The following is a 17,602-nucleotide window of genomic DNA, read 5'->3' on the forward strand; positions in this document are numbered from 1 at the left end:
AATATTTCGACCAAAATTTACAAAGATTTCAATATTTTATTTCAAAATACTTCCAAATTAAAGAAATTTTAAAACAAAATCCTTATTTTGCTCCGGGATTCTGAGCATGCGCAGACATATTGCTTCTCGTATCCACATGGCTTTCATGCAGGGATTTGCACAATTATAAAGTTTAAAGTAATAAATAAACATTTGGCTTTAAATTCTTTCTCACGACGGGTCGTATGTAGCCTTGTGGACTGAGTATCGGCTTGCAAAGCAGTGTCCGCAGGTTCGATAATCGTTATTCGCGTTCGCTTTGCTTTCAATTTTTTTCATTTTATTTAATATTTTTTTACTTTACGTTTAGTGAAAATCATAATTTTTCTTTTCAAGTTCTAATATTTCGACCAAAATTTACAAAGATTTCAATATTTAATTTCAAAATAATTCCAAATTAAAGAAATTTCAAAACAAAATCCTTATTTTGCTCCGAGATTCTGAGCATGCGCAGACATATTGCTTCTCGTATCCACATGGCTTTCATGCAGGGATTTGCACAATTATAAAGTTTAAAGTAATAATTAAGCATTTGGCTTTAAATTCTCTCTCACGACGGGTCGTATGTAGCCTTGTTAACTGAGTATCGGCTTGCAAAGCAGTGGCCGCAGGTTCGATCCTCGTTATTCGCGTTCGCTTTGCTTTCAATTTTTTTCATTTTATTGAATATTTTTTTACTTTAAGTTTAGTGAAAATCATAATTTTTCTTTTCAAGTTCTAATATTTCGACCAAAATTTACAAAGATTTCAATATTTTATTTCAAAATACTTCCAAATTAAAGAAATTTTAGAAATAAAAGCCTAAATTCGATTAGAGATTCTGAGCATGCGCAGACATATTCTTGCTCGTATCCACATGGCTTTTATTCAGGGATTTGCACAATTATAGTTTAAAGTAATAAATAAACATTGGGCTTTAAATTATCTCTCACGACTAGTCGTATGTAGCCTAGTGGACTGAGTAACGGCTTGCTAAACAGTGGCCGCAGGTTCGATCCGCGTTATTCGCTTTCGTTTTGCTTTCAATTTTTTTCATTTTATTTAATATTTTTTTACTTTAAGTTTAGTGAAAATCATAATTTTTCTTTTCAAGTTCTAATATTTCGACCAAAATTTACAAAGATTTCAATATTTTATTTCAAAATACTTCCATATTAAAGAAATTTTAAAACAAAATCCTTATTTTGCTCCAAGATTCTGAGCATGCGCAGACATATTGCTTCTCTTATCCACATGGCTTTCATGCAGGGATTTGCACAATTATAAAGTTTAAAGTAATAAATAAACATTTGGCTTTAAATTCTCTCTCACGACGGGTCGTATGTAGCCTTGTGGACTAAGTATCGGCTTGCAAAGCAGTGGCCGCAGGTTCGATAATCGTTATTCGCGTTCGCTTTGCTTTCAATTTTTTTCATTTTATTTAATATTTTTTTACTTTAAGTTTAGTGAAAATCATAATTTTTCTTTTCAAGTTCTAATATTTCGACCAAAATTTACAAAGATTTCAATATTTAATTTCAAAATACTTCCAAATTAAAGAAATTTCAAAACAAAATCCTTATTTTGCTCCGAGATTCTGAGCATGCGCAGACATATTGCTTCTCGTATCCACATGGCTTTCATGCAGGGATTTGCACAATTATAAAGTTTAAAGTAATAATTAAGCATTTGGCTTTAAATTCTCTCTCACGACGGGTCGTATGTAGCCTTGTTAACTGAGTATCGGCTTGCAAAGCAGTGGCCGCAGGTTCGATCCTCGTTATTCGCGTTCGCTTTGCTTTCAATTTTTTTCATTTTATTGAATATTTTTTTACTTTAAGTTTAGTGAAAATCATAATTTTTCTTTTCAAGTTCTAATATTTCGACCAAAATTTACAAAGATTTCAATATTTTATTTCAAAATACTTCCAAATTAAAGAAATTTTAGAAATAAAAGCCTAAATTCGATTAGAGATTCTGAGCATGCGCAGACATATTCTTGCTCGTATCCACATGGCTTTTATTCAGGGATTTGCACAATTATAGTTTAAAGTAATAAATAAACATTGGGCTTTAAATTATCTCTCACGACTAGTCGTATGTAGCCTAGTGGACTGAGTAACGGCTTGCTAAACAGTGGCCGCAGGTTCGATCCGCGTTATTCGCTTTCGTTTTGCTTTCAATTTTTTTCATTTTATTTAATATTTTTTTACTTTAAGTTTAGTGAAAATCATAATTTTTCTTTTCAAGTTCTAATATTTCGACCAAAATTTACAAAGATTTCAATATTTTATTTCAAAATACTTCCATATTAAAGAAATTTTAAAACAAAATCCTTATTTTGCTCCAAGATTCTGAGCATGCGCAGACATATTGCTTCTCTTATCCACATGGCTTTCATGCAGGGATTTGCACAATTATAAAGTTTAAAGTAATAAATAAACATTTGGCTTTAAATTCTCTCTCACGACGGGTCGTATGTAGCCTTGTGGACTAAGTATCGGCTTGCAAAGCAGTGGCCGCAGGTTCGATAATCGTTATTCGCGTTCGCTTTGCTTTCAATTTTTTTCATTTTATTTAATATTTTTTTACTTTAAGTTTAGTGAAAATCATAATTTTTCTTTTCAAGTTCTAATATTTCGACCAAAATTTACAAAGATTTCAATATTTTATTTCAAAATACTTCCAAATTAAAGAAATTTTAAAACAAAATTCTTATTTTGCTCCGAGATTCTGAGCATGCGCAGACATATTGCTTCTCTTATCCACGTGGCTTTCATGCAGGGATTTGCACAATTATAAAGTTTAAAGTAATAAATAAACATTTGGCTTTAAATTCTCTCTCACGACGGGTCGTATGTAGCCTTGTGGACTGAGTATCGGCTTGCAAAGCAGTGGCCGCAGGTTCGATAATCGTTATTCCCGTTCGCTTTGCTTTCAATTTTTTTCATTTTATTTAATATTTTTTTACTTTAAGTTTAGTGAAAATCATAATTTTTCTTTTCAAATTCTAATATTTCGACCAAAATTTACAAGGATTTCAATATTTTATTTCAAAATACTTCCAAATTAAAGAAAATTTAGAAATAAAAGCCTAAATTCGATTAGAGATTCTGAGCATGCGCAGACATATTCTTGCTCGTATCCACATGGCGTTTATTCAGGGATTTGCACAATTATAGTTTAAAGTAATAAATAAACATTGGGCTTTAAATTCTCTCTCACGATTAGTCGTATGTAGCCTAGTGGACTGAGTAACGGCTTGCTAAACAGTGGCCGCAGGTTCGATCCGCGTTATTCGCATTCGTTTTGCTTTCAATTTTTTTCATTTTATTTAATATTTTTTTACTTTAAGTTTAGTGAAAATCATAATTTTTCTTTTCAAGTTCTAATATTTCGACCAAAATTTACAAAGATTTCAATATTTTATTTCAAAATACTTCCATATTAAAGAAATTTTAAAACAAAATCCTTATTTTGCTCCGAGATTCTGAGCATGCGCAGACATATTGCTTCTCTTATCCACATGGCTTTCATGCAGGGATTTGCACAATTATAAAGTTTAAAGTAATAAATAAACATTTGGCTTTAAATTCTCTCTCACGACGGGTCGTATGTAGCCTTGTGGACTGAGTATCGGCTTGCAAAGCAGTGGCCGCAGGTTCGATCCTCGTTATTCGCGTTCGCTTTGTTTTCAATTTTTTTCATTTTATTTAATATTTTTTTACTTTAAGTTTAGTGAAAATCATAATTTTTCTTTTCAAGTACTAATATTTCGACCAAAATTTACAAAGATTTCAAAATTTTATTTAAAAATACTTCCAAATTAAAGAAATTTTAGAAATAAAAGCCTAAATTCGATTCGAGATTCTGAGCATGCGCAGACATATTCTTGCTCGTATCCACATGGCTTTCATGCAGGGATTTGCACAATTATAAAGTTTAAAGTAATAATTAAACATTTGGCTTTAAATTCTCTCTCACGACGGGTCGTATGTAGCCTTGTTAACTGAGTATCGGCTTGCAAAGCAGTGACCGCAGGTTCGATCCTCGTTATTCGCGTTCGCTTTGCTTTCAATTTTTTTCATTTTATTGAATATTTTTTTACTTTAAGTTTAGTGAAAATCATAATTTTTCTTTTCAAGTTCTAATATTTCGACCAAAATTTACAAAGATTTCAATATTTTATTTCAAAATACTTCCAAATTAAAGAAATTTTAGAAACAAAATCCTTATTTTGCTCCGAGATTCTGAGCATGCGCAGACATATTGCTTCTCGTATCCACATGGCTTTCATGCAGGGATTTGCACAATTATAAAGTTTAAAGTAATAAATAAACATTTGGCTTTAAATTCTCTCTCACGACGGGTCGTATGTAGCCTTGTGGACTGAGTATCGGCTTGCAAAGCAGTGGCCGCAGGTTCGATCCTCGTTATTCGCGTTCGCTTTGTTTTCAATTTTTTTAATTTTATTTAATATTTTTTTACTTTAAGTTTAGTGAAAATCATAAATTTACTTTTCAAGTTCTAATATTTCGACCAAAATTTACAAAGATTTCAATATTTTATTTCAAAATACTTCCAAATTAAAGAAAATTTAGAAATAAAAGCCTAAATTCGATTAGAGATTCGGAGCATGCGCATACATATTCTGGCTCGTATCCACATGGCTTTTATTCAGGGATTTGCACAATTATAGTTTAAAGTAATAAATAAACATTGGGCTTTAAATTCTCTCTCACGACGAGTCGTATGTAGCCTAGTGGACTGAGTATCGGCTTGCTAAACAGTGGCCGCAGGTTCGCTCCGCGTTATTCGCATTCGTTTTGCTTTCAATTTTTTTCATTTTATTTAATATTTTTTTACTTTAAGTTTAGTGAAAATCATAATTTTTCTTTTCAAGTTCTAATATTTCGACCAAAATTTACAAAGATTTCAATATTTTATTTCAAAATACTTCCATATTAAAGAAATTTTAAAACAAAATCCTTATTTTGCTCCGAGATTCTGAGCATGCGCAGACATATTGCTTCTCTTATCCACATGGCTTTCATGCAGGGATTTGCACAATTATAAAGTTTAAAGTAATAAATAAACATTTGGCTTTAAATTCTCTCTCACGACGGGTCGTATGTAGCCTTGTGGACTGAGTATCGGCTTGCAAAGCAGTGGCCGCAGGTTCGATCCTCGTTATTCGCGTTCGCTTTGTTTTCAATTTTTTTCATTTTATTTAATATTTTTTTACTTTAAGTTTAGTGAAAATCATAATTTTTCTTTTCAAGTACTAATATTTCGACCAAAATTTACAAAGATTTCAAAATTTTATTTAAAAATACTTCCAAATTAAAGAAATTTTAGAAATAAAAGCCTAAATTCGATTCGAGATTCTGAGCATGCGCAGACATATTCTTGCTCGTATCCACATGGCTTTCATGCAGGGATTTGCACAATTATAAAGTTTAAAGTAATAATTAAACATTTGGCTTTAAATTCTCTCTCACGACGGGTCGTATGTAGCCTTGTTAACTGAGTATCGGCTTGCAAAGCAGTGACCGCAGGTTCGATCCTCGTTATTCGCGTTCGCTTTGCTTTCAATTTTTTTCATTTTATTGAATATTTTTTTACTTTAAGTTTAGTGAAAATCATAATTTTTCTTTTCAAGTTCTAATATTTCGACCAAAATTTACAAAGATTTCAATATTTTATTTCAAAATACTTCCAAATTAAAGAAATTTTAGAAACAAAATCCTTATTTTGCTCCGAGATTCTGAGCATGCGCAGACATATTGCTTCTCGTATCCACATGGCTTTCATGCAGGGATTTGCACAATTATAAAGTTTAAAGTAATAAATAAACATTTGGCTTTAAATTCTCTCTCACGATGGGTCGTATGTAGCCTTGTGGACTGAGTATCGGCTTGCAAAGCAGTGGCCGCAGGTTCGATCCTCGTTATTCGCGTTCGCTTTGTTTTCAATTTTTTTAATTTTATTTAATATTTTTTTACTTTAAGTTTAGTGAAAATCATAAATTTACTTTTCAAGTTCTAATATTTCGACCAAAATTTACAAAGATTTCAATATTTTATTTCAAAATACTTCCAAATTAAAGAAAATTTAGAAATAAAAGCCTAAATTCGATTAGAGATTCGGAGCATGCGCAGACATATTCTTGCTCGTATCCACATGGCTTTCATGCAGGGATTTGCACAATTATAAAGTTTAAAGTAATAATTAAACATTTGGCTTTAAATTCTCTCTCACGACGGGTCGTATGTAGCCTTGTTAACTGAGTATCGGCTTGCAAAGCAGTGACCGCAGGTTCGATCCTCGTTATTCGCGTTCGCTTTGCTTTCAATTTTTTTCATTTTATTGAATATTTTTTTACTTTAAGTTTAGTGAAAATCATAATTTTTCTTTTCAAGTTCTAATATTTCGACCAAAATTTACAAAGATTTCAATATTTTATTTCAAAATACTTCCAAATTAAAGAAATTTTAGAAACAAAATCCTTATTTTGCTCCGAGATTCTGAGCATGCGCAGACATATTGCTTCTCGTATCCACATGGCTTTCATGCAGGGATTTGCACAATTATAAAGTTTAAAGTAATAAATAAACATTTGGCTTTAAATTCTCTCTCACGACGGGTCGTATGTAGCCTTGTGGACTGAGTATCGGCTTGCAAAGCAGTGGCCGCAGGTTCGATCCTCGTTATTCGCGTTCGCTTTGTTTTCAATTTTTTTAATTTTATTTAATATTTTTTTACTTTAAGTTTAGTGAAAATCATAAATTTACTTTTCAAGTTCTAATATTTCGACCAAAATTTACAAAGATTTCAATATTTTATTTCAAAATACTTCCAAATTAAAGAAAATTTAGAAATAAAAGCCTAAATTCGATTAGAGATTCGGAGCATGCGCATACATATTCTTGCTCGTATCCACATGGCTTTTATTCAGGGATTTGCACAATTATAGTTTAAAGTAATAAATAAACATTGGGCTTTAAATTCTCTCTCACGACGAGTCGTATGTAGCCTAGTGGACTGAGTATCGGCTTGCTAAACAGTGGCCGCAGGTTCGCTCCGCGTTATTCGCATTCGTTTTGCTTTCAATTTTTTTCATTTTATTTAATATTTTTTTACTTTAAGTTTAGTGAAAATCATAATTTTTCTTTTCAAGTTCTAATATTTCGACCAAAATTTACAAAGATTTCAATATTTTATTTCAAAATACTTCCATATTAAAGAAATTTTAAAACAAAATCCTTATTTTGCTCCGAGATTCTGAGCATGCGCAGACATATTGCTTCTCTTATCCACATGGCTTTCATGCAGGGATTTGCACAATTATAAAGTTTAAAGTAATAAATAAACATTTGGCTTTAAATTCTCTCTCACGACGGGTCGTATGTAGCCTAGTGGACTAAGTATCGGCTTGCAAAGCAGTGGCCGCAGGTTCGATCCTCGTTATTCGCGTTCGCTTTGCTTTCAATTTTTTTCATTTTATTGAATATTTTTTTACTTTAAGTTTAGTGAAAATCATAATTTTTCTTTTCAAGTTCTAATATTTCGACCAAAATTTACAAAGATTTCAATATTTTATTTCAAAATACTTCCAAATTAAAGAAATTTTAGAAACAAAATCCTTATTTTGCTCCGAGATTCAGAGCATGCGCAGACATATTGCTTCTCGTATCCACATGGCTTTCATGCAGGGATTTGCACAATTATAAAGTTTAAAGTAATAAATAAACATTTGGCTTTAAATTCTCTCTCACGACGGGTCATATGTAGCCTTGTGGACTGAGTATCGGCTTGCAAAGCAGTGGCCGCAGGTTCGATCCTCGTTATTCGCGTTCGCTTTGTTTTCAATTTTTTTCATTTTATTTAATATTTTTTTACTTTAAGTTTAGTGAAAATCATAAATTTACTTTTCAAGTTCTAATATTTCGACCAAAATTTACAAAGATTTCAATATTTTATTTCAAAATACTTCCAAATTAAAGAAAATTTAGAAATAAAAGCCTAAATTCGATTAGAGATTCGGAGCATGCGCATACATATTCTTGCTCGTATCCACATGGCTTTTATTCAGGGATTTGCACAATTATAGTTTAAAGTAATAAATAAACATTGGGCTTTAAATTCTCTCTCACGACGAGTCGTATGTAGCCTAGTGGACTGAGTATCGGCTTGCTAAACAGTGGCCGCAGGTTCGCTCCGCGTTATTCGCATTCGTTTTGCTTTCAATTTTTTTCATTTTATTTAATATTTTTTTACTTTAAGTTTAGTGAAAATCATAATTTTTCTTTTCAAGTTCTAATATTTCGACCAAAATTTACAAAGATTTCAATATTTTATTTCAAAATACTTCCATATTAAAGAAATTTTAAAACAAAATCCTTATTTTGCTCCGAGATTCTGAGCATGCGCAGACATATTGCTTCTCTTATCCACATGGCTTTCATGCAGGGATTTGCACAATTATAAAGTTTAAAGTAATAAATAAACATTTGGCTTTAAATTCTCTCTCACGACGGGTCGTATGTAGCCTTGTGGACTAAGTATCGGCTTGCAAAGCAGTGGCCGCAGGTTCGATCCTCGTTATTCGCGTTCGCTTTGCTTTCAATTTTTTTCATTTTATTGAATATTTTTTTACTTTAAGTTTAGTGAAAATCATAATTTTTCTTTTCAAGTACTAATATTTCGACCAAAATTTACAAAGATTTCAAAATTTTATTTAAAAATACTTCCAAATTAAAGAAATTTTAGAAATAAAAGCCTAAATTCGATTCGAGATTCTGAGCATGCGCAGACATATTCTTGCTCGTATCCACATGGCTTTCATGCAGGGATTTGCACAATTATAAAGTTTAAAGTAATAATTAAACATTTGGCTTTAAATTCTCTCTCACGACGGGTCGTATGTAGCCTTGTTAACTGAGTATCGGCTTGCAAAGCAGTGACCGCAGGTTCGATCCTCGTTATTCGCGTTCGCTTTGCTTTCAATTTTTTTCATTTTATTGAATATTTTTTTACTTTAAGTTTAGTGAAAATCATAATTTTTCTTTTCAAGTTCTAATATTTCGACCAAAATTTACAAAGATTTCAATATTTTATTTCAAAATATTTCCAAATTAAAGAAATTTTAGAAACAAAATCCTTATTTTGCTCCGAGATTCTGAGCATGCGCAGACATATTGCTTCTCGTATCCACATGGCTTTCAAGCAGGGATTTGCACAATTATAAAGTTTAAAGTAATAAATAAACATTTGGCTTTAAATTCTCTCTCACGACGGGTCGTATGTAGCCTTGTGGACTGAGTATCGGCTTGCAAAGCAGTGGCCGCAGGTTCGATCCTCGTTATTCGCGTTCGCTTTGTTTTCAATTTTTTTAATTTTATTTAATATTTTTTTACTTTAAGTTTAGTGAAAATCATAAATTTACTTTTCAAGTTCTAATATTTCGACCAAAATTTACAAAGATTTCAATATTTTATTTCAAAATACTTCCAAATTAAAGAAAATTTAGAAATAAAAGCCTAAATTCGATTAGAGATTCGGAGCATGCGCATACATATTCTTGCTCGTATCCACATGGCTTTTATTCAGGGATTTGCACAATTATAGTTTAAAGTAATAAATAAACATTGGGCTTTAAATTCTCTCTCACGACGAGTCGTATGTAGCCTAGTGGACTGAGTATCGGCTTGCTAAACAGTGGCCGCAGGTTCGCTCCGCGTTATTCGCATTCGTTTTGCTTTCAATTTTTTTCATTTTATTTAATATTTTTTTACTTTAAGTTTAGTGAAAATCATAATTTTTCTTTTCAAGTTCTAATATTTCGACCAAAATTTACAAAGATTTCAATATTTTATTTCAAAATACTTCCATATTAAAGAAATTTTAAAACAAAATCCTTATTTTGCTCCGAGATTCTGAGCATGCGCAGACATATTGCTTCTCTTATCCACATGGCTTTCATGCAGGGATTTGCACAATTATAAAGTTTAAAGTAATAATAAACATTTGGCTTTAAATTCTCTCTCACGACGGGTCGTATGTAGCCTTGTGGACTAAGTATCGGCTTGCAAAGCAGTGGCCGCAGGTTCGATCCTCGTTATTCGCGTTCGCTTTGCTTTCAATTTTTTTCATTTTATTGAATATTTTTTTACTTTAAGTTTAGTGAAAATCATAATTTTTCTTTTCAAGTTCTAATATTTCGACCAAAATTTACAAAGATTTCAATATTTTATTTCAAAATACTTCCAAATTAAAGAAATTTTAGAAACAAAATCCTTATTTTGCTCCGAGATTCTGAGCATGCGCAGACATATTGCTTCTCGTATCCACATGGCTTTCATGCAGGGATTTGCACAATTATAAAGTTTAAAGTAATAAATAAACATTTGGCTTTAAATTCTCTCTCACGACGGGTCGTATGTAGCCTTGTGGACTGAGTATCGGCTTGCAAAGCAGTGGCCGCAGGTTCTATCCTCGTTATTCGCGTTCGCTTTGTTTTCAATTTTTTTCATTTTATTTAATATTTTTTTACTTTAAGTTTAGTGAAAATCATAAATTTACTTTTCAAGTTCTAATATTTCGACCAAAATTTACAAAGATTTCAATATTTTATTTCAAAATACTTCCAAATTAAAGAAAATTTAGAAATAAAAGCCTAAATTCGATTAGAGATTCGGAGCATGCGCATACATATTCTTGCTCGTATCCACATGGCTTTTATTCAGGGATTTGCACAATTATAGTTTAAAGTAATAAATAAACATTGGGCTTTAAATTCTCTCTCACGACGAGTCGTATGTAGCCTAGTGGACTGAGTATCGGCTTGCTAAACAGTGGCCGCAGGTTCGCTCCGCGTTATTCGCATTCGTTTTGCTTTCAATTTTTTTCATTTTATTTAATATTTTTTTACTTTAAGTTTAGTGAAAATCATAATTTTTCTTTTCAAGTTCTAATATTTCGACCAAAATTTACAAAGATTTCAATATTTTATTTCAAAATACTTCCATATTAAAGAAATTTTAAAACAAAATCCTTATTTTGCTCCGAGATTCTGAGCATGCGCAGACATATTGCTTCTCTTATCCACATGGCTTTCATGCAGGGATTTGCACAATTATAAAGTTTAAAGTAATAAATAAACATTTGGCTTTAAATTCTCTCTCACGACGGGTCGTATGTAGCCTTGTGGACTGAGTATCGGCTTGCAAAGCAGTGGCCGCAGGTTCGATCCTCGTTATTCGCGTTCGCTTTGTTTTCAATTTTTTTAATTTTATTTAATATTTTTTTACTTTAAGTTTAGTGAAAATCATAAATTTACTTTTCAAGTTCTAATATTTCGACCAAAATTTACAAAGATTTCAATATTTTATTTCAAAATACTTCCAAATTAAAGAAAATTTAGAAATAAAAGCCTAAATTCGATTAGAGATTCGGAGCATGCGCATACATATTCTTGCTCGTATCCACATGGCTTTTATTCAGGGATTTGCACAATTATAGTTTAAAGTAATAAATAAACATTGGGCTTTAAATTCTCTCTCACGACGAGTCGTATGTAGCCTAGTGGACTGAGTATCGGCTTGCTAAACAGTGGCCGCAGGTTCGCTCCGCGTTATTCGCATTCGTTTTGCTTTCAATTTTTTTCATTTTATTTAATATTTTTTTACTTTAAGTTTAGTGAAAATCATAATTTTTCTTTTCAAGTTCTAATATTTCGACCAAAATTTACAAAGATTTCAATATTTTATTTCAAAATACTTCCATATTAAAGAAATTTTAAAACAAAATCCTTATTTTGCTCCGAGATTCTGAGCATGCGCAGACATATTGCTTCTCTTATCCACATGGCTTTCATGCAGGGATTTGCACAATTATAAAGTTTAAAGTAATAAATAAACATTTGGCTTTAAATTCTCTCTCACGACGGGTCGTATGTAGCCTAGTGGACTAAGTATCGGCTTGCAAAGCAGTGGCCGCAGGTTCGATCCTCGTTATTCGCGTTCGCTTTGCTTTCAATTTTTTTCATTTTATTGAATATTTTTTTACTTTAAGTTTAGTGAAAATCATAATTTTTCTTTTCAAGTTCTAATATTTCGACCAAAATTTACAAAGATTTCAATATTTTATTTCAAAATACTTCCAAATTAAAGAAATTTTAGAAACAAAATCCTTATTTTGCTCCGAGATTCAGAGCATGCGCAGACATATTGCTTCTCGTATCCACATGGCTTTCATGCAGGGATTTGCACAATTATAAAGTTTAAAGTAATAAATAAACATTTGGCTTTAAATTCTCTCTCACGACGGGTCATATGTAGCCTTGTGGACTGAGTATCGGCTTGCAAAGCAGTGGCCGCAGGTTCGATCCTCGTTATTCGCGTTCGCTTTGTTTTCAATTTTTTTCATTTTATTTAATATTTTTTTACTTTAAGTTTAGTGAAAATCATAAATTTACTTTTCAAGTTCTAATATTTCGACCAAAATTTACAAAGATTTCAATATTTTATTTCAAAATACTTCCAAATTAAAGAAAATTTAGAAATAAAAGCCTAAATTCGATTAGAGATTCGGAGCATGCGCATACATATTCTTGCTCGTATCCACATGGCTTTTATTCAGGGATTTGCACAATTATAGTTTAAAGTAATAAATAAACATTGGGCTTTAAATTCTCTCTCACGACGAGTCGTATGTAGCCTAGTGGACTGAGTATCGGCTTGCTAAACAGTGGCCGCAGGTTCGCTCCGCGTTATTCGCATTCGTTTTGCTTTCAATTTTTTTCATTTTATTTAATATTTTTTTACTTTAAGTTTAGTGAAAATCATAATTTTTCTTTTCAAGTTCTAATATTTCGACCAAAATTTACAAAGATTTCAATATTTTATTTCAAAATACTTCCATATTAAAGAAATTTTAAAACAAAATCCTTATTTTGCTCCGAGATTCTGAGCATGCGCAGACATATTGCTTCTCTTATCCACATGGCTTTCATGCAGGGATTTGCACAATTATAAAGTTTAAAGTAATAAATAAACATTTGGCTTTAAATTCTCTCTCACGACGGGTCGTATGTAGCCTTGTGGACTAAGTATCGGCTTGCAAAGCAGTGGCCGCAGGTTCGATCCTCGTTATTCGCGTTCGCTTTGCTTTCAATTTTTTTCATTTTATTGAATATTTTTTTACTTTAAGTTTAGTGAAAATCATAATTTTTCTTTTCAAGTACTAATATTTCGACCAAAATTTACAAAGATTTCAAAATTTTATTTAAAAATACTTCCAAATTAAAGAAATTTTAGAAATAAAAGCCTAAATTCGATTCGAGATTCTGAGCATGCGCAGACATATTCTTGCTCGTATCCACATGGCTTTCATGCAGGGATTTGCACAATTATAAAGTTTAAAGTAATAATTAAACATTTGGCTTTAAATTCTCTCTCACGACGGGTCGTATGTAGCCTTGTTAACTGAGTATCGGCTTGCAAAGCAGTGACCGCAGGTTCGATCCTCGTTATTCGCGTTCGCTTTGCTTTCAATTTTTTTCATTTTATTGAATATTTTTTTACTTTAAGTTTAGTGAAAATCATAATTTTTCTTTTCAAGTTCTAATATTTCGACCAAAATTTACAAAGATTTCAATATTTTATTTCAAAATATTTCCAAATTAAAGAAATTTTAGAAACAAAATCCTTATTTTGCTCCGAGATTCTGAGCATGCGCAGACATATTGCTTCTCGTATCCACATGGCTTTCAAGCAGGGATTTGCACAATTATAAAGTTTAAAGTAATAAATAAACATTTGGCTTTAAATTCTCTCTCACGACGGGTCGTATGTAGCCTTGTGGACTGAGTATCGGCTTGCAAAGCAGTGGCCGCAGGTTCGATCCTCGTTATTCGCGTTCGCTTTGTTTTCAATTTTTTTAATTTTATTTAATATTTTTTTACTTTAAGTTTAGTGAAAATCATAAATTTACTTTTCAAGTTCTAATATTTCGACCAAAATTTACAAAGATTTCAATATTTTATTTCAAAATACTTCCAAATTAAAGAAAATTTAGAAATAAAAGCCTAAATTCGATTAGAGATTCGGAGCATGCGCATACATATTCTTGCTCGTATCCACATGGCTTTTATTCAGGGATTTGCACAATTATAGTTTAAAGTAATAAATAAACATTGGGCTTTAAATTCTCTCTCACGACGAGTCGTATGTAGCCTAGTGGACTGAGTATCGGCTTGCTAAACAGTGGCCGCAGGTTCGCTCCGCGTTATTCGCATTCGTTTTGCTTTCAATTTTTTTCATTTTATTTAATATTTTTTTACTTTAAGTTTAGTGAAAATCATAATTTTTCTTTTCAAGTTCTAATATTTCGACCAAAATTTACAAAGATTTCAATATTTTATTTCAAAATACTTCCATATTAAAGAAATTTTAAAACAAAATCCTTATTTTGCTCCGAGATTCTGAGCATGCGCAGACATATTGCTTCTCTTATCCACATGGCTTTCATGCAGGGATTTGCACAATTATAAAGTTTAAAGTAATAATAAACATTTGGCTTTAAATTCTCTCTCACGACGGGTCGTATGTAGCCTTGTGGACTAAGTATCGGCTTGCAAAGCAGTGGCCGCAGGTTCGATCCTCGTTATTCGCGTTCGCTTTGCTTTCAATTTTTTTCATTTTATTGAATATTTTTTTACTTTAAGTTTAGTGAAAATCATAATTTTTCTTTTCAAGTTCTAATATTTCGACCAAAATTTACAAAGATTTCAATATTTTATTTCAAAATACTTCCAAATTAAAGAAATTTTAGAAACAAAATCCTTATTTTGCTCCGAGATTCTGAGCATGCGCAGACATATTGCTTCTCGTATCCACATGGCTTTCATGCAGGGATTTGCACAATTATAAAGTTTAAAGTAATAAATAAACATTTGGCTTTAAATTCTCTCTCACGACGGGTCGTATGTAGCCTTGTGGACTGAGTATCGGCTTGCAAAGCAGTGGCCGCAGGTTCTATCCTCGTTATTCGCGTTCGCTTTGTTTTCAATTTTTTTCATTTTATTTAATATTTTTTTACTTTAAGTTTAGTGAAAATCATAAATTTACTTTTCAAGTTCTAATATTTCGACCAAAATTTACAAAGATTTCAATATTTTATTTCAAAATACTTCCAAATTAAAGAAAATTTAGAAATAAAAGCCTAAATTCGATTAGAGATTCGGAGCATGCGCATACATATTCTTGCTCGTATCCACATGGCTTTTATTCAGGGATTTGCACAATTATAGTTTAAAGTAATAAATAAACATTGGGCTTTAAATTCTCTCTCACGACGAGTCGTATGTAGCCTAGTGGACTGAGTATCGGCTTGCTAAACAGTGGCCGCAGGTTCGCTCCGCGTTATTCGCATTCGTTTTGCTTTCAATTTTTTTCATTTTATTTAATATTTTTTTACTTTAAGTTTAGTGAAAATCATAATTTTTCTTTTCAAGTTCTAATATTTCGACCAAAATTTACAAAGATTTCAATATTTTATTTCAAAATACTTCCATATTAAAGAAATTTTAAAACAAAATCCTTATTTTGCTCCGAGATTCTGAGCATGCGCAGACATATTGCTTCTCTTATCCACATGGCTTTCATGCAGGGATTTGCACAATTATAAAGTTTAAAGTAATAAATAAACATTTGGCTTTAAATTCTCTCTCACGACGGGTCGTATGTAGCCTTGTGGACTAAGTATCGGCTTGCAAAGCAGTGGCCGCAGGTTCGATCCTCGTTATTCGCGTTCGCTTTGCTTTCAATTTTTTTCATTTTATTTAATATTTTTTTACTTTAAGTTTAGTGAAAATCATAATTTTTCTTTTCAAGTTCTAATATTTCGACCAAAATTTACAAAGATTTCAATATTTTATTTCAAAATACTTCCATATTAAAGAAATTTTAAAACAAAATCCTTATTTTGCTCCGAGATTCTGAGCATGCGCAGACATATTGCTTCTCTTATCCACATGGCTTTCATGCAGGGATTTGCACAATTATAAAGTTTAAAGTAATAAATAAACATTTGGCTTTAAATTCTCTCTCACGACGGGTCGTATGTAGCCTTGTGGACTGAGTATCGGCTTGCAAAGCAGTGGCCGCAGGTTCTATCCTCGTTATTCGCGTTCGCTTTGTTTTCAATTTTTTTCATTTTATTTAATATTTTTTTACTTTAAGTTTAGTGAAAATCATAAATTTACTTTTCAAGTTCTAATATTTCGACCAAAATTTACAAAGATTTCAATATTTTATTTCAAAATACTTCCAAATTAAAGAAAATTTAGAAATAAAAGCCTAAATTCGATTAGAGATTCGGAGCATGCGCATACATATTCTTGCTCGTATCCACATGGCTTTTATTCAGGGATTTGCACAATTATAGTTTAAAGTAATAAATAAACATTGGGCTTTAAATTCTCTCTCACGACGAGTCGTATGTAGCCTAGTGGACTGAGTATCGGCTTGCTAAACAGTGGCCGCAGGTTCGCTCCGCGTTATTCGCATTCGTTTTGCTTTCAATTTTTTTCATTTTATTTAATATTTTTTTACTTTAAGTTTAGTGAAAATCATAATTTTTCTTTTCAAGTTCTAATATTTCGACCAAAATTTACAAAGATTTCAATATTTTATTTCAAAATACTTCCATATTAAAGAAATTTTAAAACAAAATCCTTATTTTGCTCCGAGATTCTGAGCATGCGCAGACATATTGCTTCTCTTATCCACATGGCTTTCATGCAGGGATTTGCACAATTATAAAGTTTAAAGTAATAAATAAACATTTGGCTTTAAATTCTCTCTCACGACGGGTCGTATGTAGCCTTGTGGACTAAGTATCGGCTTGCAAAGCAGTGGCCGCAGGTTCGATCCTCGTTATTCGCGTTCGCTTTGCTTTCAATTTTTTTCATTTTATTGAATATTTTTTTACTTTAAGTTTAGTGAAAATCATAATTTTTCTTTTCAAGTTCTAATATTTCGACCAAAATTTACAAAGATTTCAATATTTTATTTCAAAATACTTCCAAATTAAAGAAATTTTAGAAATAAAAGCCTAAATTCGATTAGACATTCTGAGCATGCGCAGACATATTCTTGCTCGTATCCACATGGCTTTTATTCAGGGATTTGCACAATTATAGTTTAAAGTAATAAATAAACATTGGGCTTTAAATTCTCTCTCACGACGAGTCGTATGTAGCCTAGTGGACTGAGTATCGGCTTGCTAAACAGTGGCCGCAGGTTCGCTCCGCGTTATTCGCATTCGTTTTGCTTTCAATTTTTTTCATTTTATTTAATATTTTTTTACTTTAAGTTTAGTGAAAATCATAATTTTTCTTTTCAAGTTCTAATATTTCGACCAAAATTTACAAAGATTTCAATATTTTATTTCAAAATACTTCCAAATTAAAGAAATTTTAAAACAAAATCCTTATTTTGCTCCGAGATTCTGAGCATGCGCAGACATATTGCTTCTCTTATCCACATGGCTTTCATGCAGGGATTTGCAGAATTATAAA

Source organism: Argiope bruennichi, chromosome 4 (genome assembly GCF_947563725.1).
Source record: "Argiope bruennichi chromosome 4, qqArgBrue1.1, whole genome shotgun sequence".
NCBI classification, from domain to species: Eukaryota; Metazoa; Arthropoda; class Arachnida; order Araneae; family Araneidae; genus Argiope; species Argiope bruennichi.